The 8,823-nt window shown below is 55.0% G+C and overlaps 1 pseudogene; it reads left to right on the top strand.

Annotated features, from left to right (window-relative positions):
• The first annotated feature begins 1,616 nt into the window (after positions 1–1,616).
• Positions 1,617–8,823, top strand: part of LOC116781380 — a 332,906-nt pseudogene continuing 325,699 nt past the window's right edge.

Below are 8,823 nucleotides of genomic sequence, written 5' to 3'. Positions count from 1 at the left end.
GGGTCACTTGCCTTGATCCCTGGAGAGTGCGGGAGGCTGGAGAGAGGAGGGAGCTGGGAGAGCTCTGAGAGCCTTGATAGGGGGGAACTCGGGCCCCCTGTGCCGAGCCAGCTTTGAGGGCCCTGCTGTTGGTGCCAAATTGCCCCTGGTCAGGCTGAACCCAGAACCCGCCCACGTGTCAGGGGGCCCAATCCACTCCCTGCTCTCGTTGTCCTGGGGCAGCCTCTGGTGTCCCCCTTCCTATGGGTCTCTTTGGTTGCTTTGGGCACAGCTGGACCTTGTGCAGGGCTGTGCCCTTGGGGGTCTTGGGGGGGGGCAGGAGGTGTTTTTTAGGGGTGCCGGGCTGGGTTTGGGGCAGAGCCCCGGTGGTGGGCGGGGGGATTCGGGTCTCCCCCCCCACGGTGGGGGTTGATGTTGCTGGCACAGGCCCCTCCAACTCCATTGTCAGCCCAGTGCTGGTGGGGGCACACAGTGGTTTTGGGACCCTCTGGGAGTGCCGGGGGTGGGTGTGGAGCCCGGGAGCTGCCGAGTGTGGAGGGCGAAGCGGGCGATGCTGGAGCTGGGGGACCCCCGGCAGCCTGGAGGGGGAGGACAGAGAAGGGGAAGCCCTGACAGTGGGGACCCCTGGGATCCCTGAGAAAACAGAGTGGAGAACCTGCAGAGGGGGAATGTCTGGGAACTCAGCATCCTGAAGGCGAGAGTCAGAGGAGAAGGGACCCTTGGGATCCCCAACACTCCCAGCATCCATGACTGGGACCCCCAGCATCTCAGAAAGGGAAGCTGTTCCAAACACCAGAGGGGACAGACCAGAGAGCGGTAACTCCTGGGAGAATTTCTTTGGGTTAACCTTCATATTTTGGAGTATTTTCTGTCTGAATCTCAACTTTTTGCAGTTTGGAGTGGCGAGGGTCTTCTTCCTATTTCTGAAGGGGTTTTTTTGCCTGAATCTCGATGGTTTGGGTTTTTCTGGGCTGAATCTTGGAGTTTTGGAGGTGTTTATGGTCACAGGATGCCCGGTGATTTCTAGAGATGGACTTGGGCAGGAGGAACCCCCAAGCCAATGCACTCAGCCCTTGTTTTCCCCCTCATCAGGATTTGTCCTTCCCAAAGCTTGGGCGGATGGAGGAGGAGGCTGCGAGGAAGAGGAAGATGCCTTGGGCCCCCCAGGCAGGTGAGGAGGAAGTCAGTGGCCCTTTGGGCGGGTGTTGTGCTGGCTCTGTCAGCCGAGCATGGCCCCGGCTGCAGGACAGCCCCGCTGCCGCCGCCGTCCTGCCGGGGCCGGAGTTGGGGGGATGTCCTTGGCCTTCCCTGTGGGCCGGAGGCAAATCCCCTCCCTGTCCTTCTTGCTTCCTGCCCCAGGCCCCAAGCTGAGGACGGAGAGCCCGGAGGACAAATCCCCCCTTGAGACCCTGGTGGGAGAGGCCGTTTTGAAGGACTCCATGGCGCAGGAAGGCAGCAGGGAGGAAAAGGGCCAGAGATCCCCCCGCAGGAGGGTCTCCAAAGCCATCCCAGGGTGCTCTGAGGAGGAAAGGCCCAGCTTGTGTAGGGAAGGCGACCGGAGCCTGAAGGGGAGCTCTGACGTGGTGGTCCCTGAGCAGCCTCCCAGCAGGGAGAAACCCTTCAAGTGCTTGGAATGTGGGAAGAGCTTCAGGAACAGTTCCACCCTGATCCGACACCAGCACATCCACACTGGGGAACGGCCTTGCAGGTATGGGGAGTGTGGGAAGACCTTCAGGAACAGCTCCCACCTCCTCACCCACCAGCACATCCACACTGGGGAACGACCCTACTCATGTGGGGAATGTGGAAGAGCTTTAGTGCAGAGCTCCAACCTCCGCACTCACCAGCGCATCCACTGGGGGCGACCCCACAAGTGCTTGGAATGTGGTAAGAGCTTCAGGGAGAACGCCAAACTCCTTACCCACCAGCGCATCCACACCGGGGAACGACCCCACACGTGGGAAATGTGGGAAGAGCTTCAGGAACAGCTCCAAGCTCCGCACCCACCACCGCAGCCACACCAGGAGATGCCCTACAATTGTGGAAATGCGGAAGAGCTTCAGTGACCGCTCCAACCTCCTCAGTCACCAGCGCATCCACACTGGAGCACGGCCCTACAAGTGCATGGAATGTGGGAAGAGGTTTAGGACCACCTCACATCTCCTCACGCATGAGCGGACGCACACGGATGAGAGGCCCTTCCGCTGCACCGACTGCGGGAAGGGCTTCAAGTACAACTTCCACCTTATCACCCACCGACGCACCCACACCGGGGAGAGGCCCTACAAGTGTGAGGAGTGTGGGAAGACTTTCCCACACAGCTCTACCTTGACCAAACACCAACGGACCCACCAGTAAGGGCAGCCCCACTAGTGCTCAAACTGTGGGAAGAGCTTCGGCCGCTGCTTCCACCCCGAATGAACCCCCTGATGGGGAGGCAACCCCTGGAGTCCAGTGACTGTCAGTCCATCCCTTTCCACCAGAAAGGGCCAGTCCCCTTTCTCAGGGGCAGCTTCTTCCAACAGAACCCTTCCTGGGGGGGGTGTGGAGATTCCTGCCTTGGCTGGGGACACCCCCAGTGTCAGTCCTGGAGGTTGAGAGCAGAGATCTCCCCACCAGCGTTGGTCTGGGGGAGTTCCATCCCTCTCTAATTAAGAATTCTTGCTTTTGTGCCAACTTGAGTAGAATTGCTTCAACAATTGCTTTAGTGTAGAGCACTGTCCTGTTTTATTCTGTACTCGTGGTAGTTTTAGTGTTTCTCTTGTGCAGTAAATAATTCTGATGAAGATGTTTTGTCTGATCATTTGTAACCCTAAATAATTCATTTCTATCAATAGATCTGATTTGCCATCATTAAAACCTGGGGGACAAAAGTGGTTCAGTCACACCTCTGTAATTCCTCTAAATGGAAACTGTTGGCATAACCCAGAGCTGGAATTGGATCCAGCAGCCTCCAGCACCCCACAGTAAGTTGGCAGCTGTGGGGCCACCCCGCTTTGCCAGCCCCCCTGTGCCCAAAGACCCCCATGGGACTGTCAGACCCACCAGACCATCCCCCCTTTTCCACCCCTCTCCCTGTTCCTTCCACTTTTTCATGGTCCCCTCGATTCACAGCCCCCCCAGGATCACTCTGGGAGTCCCAATCCCCTCTTTTTTCCCCCTCCCCTACCCCTTCCACATCATCCCCCCACTCCCCAACCCCCTCATGCTCAGTTTGGGTGTCCCACCCTCCCCTTTCCCCACTCTTCTGACCTCTCCCATCATCCCCCAAACCTCAGTGCCCCTCCCCCTCCACTTTTGGGGGGTCCCACTCCCCTCCCACTCAGTTTGGGATCCCACCACCCCTTTATCCCCTCTGACCCCCCTTTTCCCACCGATCTCCCCTTCCCACCCCCCGCTCGCCTGAGAGCTCCTTGCCCACAGCCGGGGGTGCTCCCAGCACCACCAGTGCCCAGAGAAGACCCCCCCAGAAAAGGGGCTAGGTGGGGTTCTGGGTAGGCTTTGAGTGTGTTTGGGGGTCCTCCTTGAGGGGCTGTTGGGAGGTTTAGTGGGGTTCTCAGCATCCTTTCGGGTGAGCTGGGTGCTGTATTGAGGGGCAGGTGCCCTCTCAAAGCTCCCCCAGAGTGGGTTGACACTGGGGTCCCCATTCCCGATCCATCCCGGGGTCGGTTCCGCCCCCCCCCAACTCAGATCCACCCCTTGGGATCCCTCCAATCCCCTCCCCCACTACCCCCCTATAACGGGGAGTGGGGAGAACTGGGAAGCTTTCCTGGGATCACTGGGAGCAGCTGGGCGGAGGCAGAGTGACAGCAGGGGAGGGGGGGACACACGACCCCCCCAAAATCCTCGCAGGGATGGGGGGTGGTCCAGGCTGGGCCTGAGGCCCCGGGGAGGGGCTGCGACCTCCGGCAGCTCAGGAGCTCTGTGGGGAGAGAAAAGGGGGTGACACCGGGGTGGGGGGGTCCCTGGGGGGGCACAGATGCTCTGGAGGGGACACATGACCCCCTGGGACCCCCCTCACCTTCTGGTGCAGGTAGAAGCCGAGCCCCAGCACCAGGGAGACGAAGCCCAAGAGGAAGCCCCCGGCCCCTCCTTCGCAGCAATTCCTCAGGCTGATGGAGCCCAGCAGGGCCGGGGCCGCCGGCGGTGTCTGATCCCGGCAGGAAGCGGGGAGGACCCCGGGGAGCGACGGCGGCGGGCGCGGCCCTGGGGGAGCCGCCCCGAGGGGTCCCCGCCACCCGTGGCACTGAAGGAACCGCCCCGGGACGGGCTCTGGCGGGGGCTCGCAGCTCTGAACAGAATCAACTCCAGAGAATAAACCAAGGAAAACCAAAGAGCCGCGCCGGGGGAGTCTCTGCCGCCCCGGAGCTAAAAGAGCTGCCCCGCGGGACGAGCGAGGAGTGGCGGCGGTGAAACAGTTGCCCGGGGTGTGTCGAGGGAGGTGGGAATGGGATAAAAGAGAGAGAACAGAGAGAGAAATCGCTTTGTCTTCCTGCCCAGGCTCCCTTTTGTATACAGATAAAACCAGGGATCAGCAAGTTCTTCCCTTCCCCCTTTTCCCCTCAGGGGAACAAAACACAAAAAAGAAAACCTTGGAAAAGAGAGGGAAAAGCCAACTCTGGAAAACTCTCTCATCTGAGATAAGTTGTGCTGCCAAAGGAAACGCTGACTCCAGAGGTGCCCAAATGGCAGCAGAGCCGGTGGGGGCGGGAGGGAGGCAGCGAGTCTGCTTGATTCCATGGAGTTCTGGGGAATCACAGTGGCCCTTTGGTTCCATGAGACTCCACAGTGTCACCATGGCCCCTTGGCTCTGTGAGATTCCACACTATCCCCACATTCCTTTGGTTCCACAAGGTCCTGCAATGTCACAGTGCCACTTCATTCCACCAGTTTACACAGAATCGCAATGGACCCTTGATTTCAGGAGGTTCCACAGTGTCCCAGAGTCCCTTGGATTCCATGAGGCCCCTCTGTGTCACAGTGGCCCCTTGACTCAAGGAGATTGCCCTGAGTCACAATGGCCCATTAAATTCAGGAGGTTCTGCAGTTTCCCAGGGTTTCTTTGTTTCCATGAGACCCTGCAGTGTCACGATGGCCCCTCAGTTCTGTGAGGTTCCATAAGCATTCAGCATTCCTGAGGCCCTGTATTGTCACAATGACCTTATGATGATTTTTATGGCAACCAACCTTTCAATATGATTGTGAAATGGCTGCCATGAAAAATGACTCACGGAAGTGTCCATGAGAAGGTCACTGGCAACAGGTTTCTTGATGGTTGCCATGCAGAATTACAGCAGCATTGGGTCTTCATGCAAGTTGTCTGGGCAACCATCACAGGAATGGGTCCTTCTGATGGTTGGCATGGCAGCCTGTCTTAGCAATGGGACTTGAAATGGTTGCCATGACAGCTGACCATACCAACAAGTGGAATTGTCCATGGCAACAGTCCCTGACAACAGGTTTCCATGACGATTGCCATGACAGCCCAGTCAAGCGCTGGTTGCCACGGAAACAGTCCCTGGCAAAGCATCTCTGTGTCCGGGTACCATGGCATTGGGCACCAGGAGTGACTAATGGTTGCCATGGCAACAGCATGTATCCAGAATTCCATGGCACAAGCCCATAGCAACAGGCCCTAGTGGAGGTTTCTATGGCAACTGAGCATCACAACTAGTCTTAGCCTTGGTTGCCATGGCACCACAGTTAGGAAGGGGTCCATTGACGGTTGCTGTGGTAACTGAGTGTACCAGGGTGAATTTATGCTGATACTTTTGGTCTGTGTTTGGCCCCAACCACCGGTAGTAGTTTATATTCTCCCTGCCAAGTTCACTGATAAAACAGTGAATTCATCCTTGGAGGGAGAACTTCTGTATAAACTGTTTTAATTGGTGTTCTCTGATTGGCCAATTGTCCTCCAAGGTCGCTTGAAGAAGAAAGTGATGAGGAGGGGAGGAACGCTCGACCCCCGACTCAATTAGAAAAGACCCCCAAAACACACTGCACGTGTGTGAAGGGATTTCCGAAGTTCTCAAGCATGCACAGAAGAGATGCACTGACATAACCAGGAGGTGGGACTGAGGGCCTCTGGCTGGGCGGTGCTGGCCACACCTAGGAGGTTGTGGTCACTCAGTTAATTGCATAGAAAGCAGATAGTGCTTTCTTGGAAGGGAGCTAACTTCACACCAAGGACAACATTGCCTTTGGCGGGGACGTCTGCCAGTTTGTGAACTTACTGACTCTCCAAGGATGCAGCTTCTCCTATGGGTAATTATAGGCATGCTAGGTCAGTAAGATAAATTTATGGACAACAGCTGGGTAACTGGGGAGGTCATGCTGGGGGCTTATTTCTCTCCTCCTTCCTCCCTTTTGGGTTTGTTTGTTTTGCTGGCCACCTCTTGTTAATAAATATTGGTTTTTGTTAAGCTTTTAATGGTGTCTTGGTTTTCAAGTTTCAGTATGTCTCAAACCCTCCCTAATACACCATGTGCGCCCGGCAACCATCCTCTGTGCGCCCCGCAGGGAAAAGCGAAATTCCCGTGGCCGACCCCGCGCACTTGGCACGGTCACGCTCAGAATTTGGCACAGAATTAATACCGGAGAAAAATGAGAGCAGTGAAACATCCTGAGCTCAGGAGAACCTGACTGTGCTGTAGAATCAGAGCTTTCACCCTAGGAAATGAACTGCTCTGAAAGAGTGGGAAGAAACCAGGAACAAAGGCTGAGTTCAAATGCTCCAGAGTAAACAACTCCTTCCTCAACAAAAGGTCTGAGCTCCCCTGAGCTCATCTCTAGACATCCCTGGAAATAAAACAGCCTGACCTTGAACCCAAGGGAAACAAAGACAAATTCCACGGCTTTAGCTGGAGCAAGGTTGGGGGGGGATGTGTCACTCCTCTATGACATCACATGCTACCCATGACATCACACCTCCCCTCTGACATCACATCTTTCCTAGGACGTCACATTCATCATATGACATCACATCTCTCCTGTGATACCATACAACCCTTGTGACATCACATCCTCCCTGTGACATCACAGTCCCCCTATGACATCACAGGTCCCCTGTGACATCATATCCTCCCCTACGACATCAAAACCATCATATGACATCACATCCTCCCTTTGACATCACATCTCCCTTATGACAGCACAGCTGATGTCACATCCATCATACGACATCACAGCTCTCCTGTGATATCACATCATCCCTGCGACATCATGTCCTCCCCTGTGACACATCAATCATATGACATCACATCTCCCCCATGACATCACATTCCTGTTGTGATATCACGGTTCCTCTATGACATCACATCCATCATATCACATCACATCTCTCCAGTGATATCATATCATATCATCCCTGTGACATCACATCCTCCCCGTGACATCACACCTTCCTTATCACATCACATCCTCCCTGTGGCATCACATCTCCCCTGTGATGTCAAAACCATAATATTACATCACATATCCCCTATGACATCACAACTCCCCTGTGACATCACATCCTTCCAGTGACATCAAACCTCCCTGTGACATCGCATCTCCCCTATGACATCACATCCATCATATGACATCACATTTCTCCTGTGATCTCATATCAATCGTGTGACATCATGTCCACCCCATGACATCACAACTCCCCTCTGACATCAAACCTCCACTGTGGCATCACATCTCCCCTATGATGTCACAACTATATCATCCCTGTGATATCATATCGTCCCTGTGATGTCACATCCTCCCTTGTGACATCACATACTCCTCATGACATCACATCCTTCCTGTGACATCAAATCTCCCCTATGACATCACATCCATCATATGACACACCTGCCTGTGACATCACAGCTCCCCTGAGACATCACATCCTTCCTGTGAAATCACATCTCTCCTGTGATATCATATCATCCCTGTGACATCACGCGCTCGCTTGTGACATCACACCTCCCCTGTGACATCACACCTCCCCTGTGACATCACACCCTTGTTGTGACATCACACCTCCTCTATGACATCACATCCTTGTTGTGACATCAGGACTCCTCTATGATGTCACATCCATCATATGACATCACAGCTCCTCTGTGATATCACATCCAGTGACATCCAGATCCATCCCAAGGTTGGGGGTGTGTGTGAGACAGGCAGAACCACAAATGCCTGCACAGCCCAGAGCACTCAGTGTGGGGCTGTGCTTGCTGCTGCAGAGACCCCCAGGGAACAAACACAGGCAGGAGTTTGGGGGGGGGTGTCCCTAAGGAGGACACTTGCCTTATTATTGCTTATTATTTGTAATATCTTAGAGATCTATCGTACAACACCTAAGGATGGATTCTATAGAATATGTGCCATAGATATTTGGGTTGGCTCTGGCTGAGCTGCAGTTCAGTTCCCCACAGCAGCCCTCCCAGGGCTGGGCTTTGCATTGGCAACTGGAAGGGTGTTGAGAACACCCCAGTGTTTTGGCCACTGCTGAGCACAGCACCAACACTGGGACATTTCTTCCTTAGCTGAAGGCAAGAGCCTGTCAGGGGACCCAAGTAGGCCAGCTGAGCCCAACTGACCCAAGGGACATTGCAGAGCATGGGAGGTCAGCTCAGCTCTAAAAGCTGAGGCAGGGAGCAGGAGGGGGGCATTCATTGTCTAATGGCTGTCTGATGAGGAACCGTCCCGCGTCCCCAAGCCCGGCTCCTCGGGAGTGGCCGACCATGGCTGCTTGTGAGAAGCAGAGAAAAAACCCTGCCATCTTTCGCTTCTGTGCAAGCAAGCATTGCTTTGCTTTTTGCTTTAAAATAAACTGCCTTAGCTTAAACT

This window comes from Chiroxiphia lanceolata (assembly GCF_009829145.1).
Source record: "Chiroxiphia lanceolata isolate bChiLan1 chromosome W unlocalized genomic scaffold, bChiLan1.pri scaffold_44_arrow_ctg1, whole genome shotgun sequence".
Classification (NCBI taxonomy): domain Eukaryota; kingdom Metazoa; phylum Chordata; class Aves; order Passeriformes; family Pipridae; genus Chiroxiphia; species Chiroxiphia lanceolata.
The sequence above is the reverse complement of the archived record's forward strand: the minus strand, read 5'-3'. Positions and strand labels throughout refer to the sequence as shown.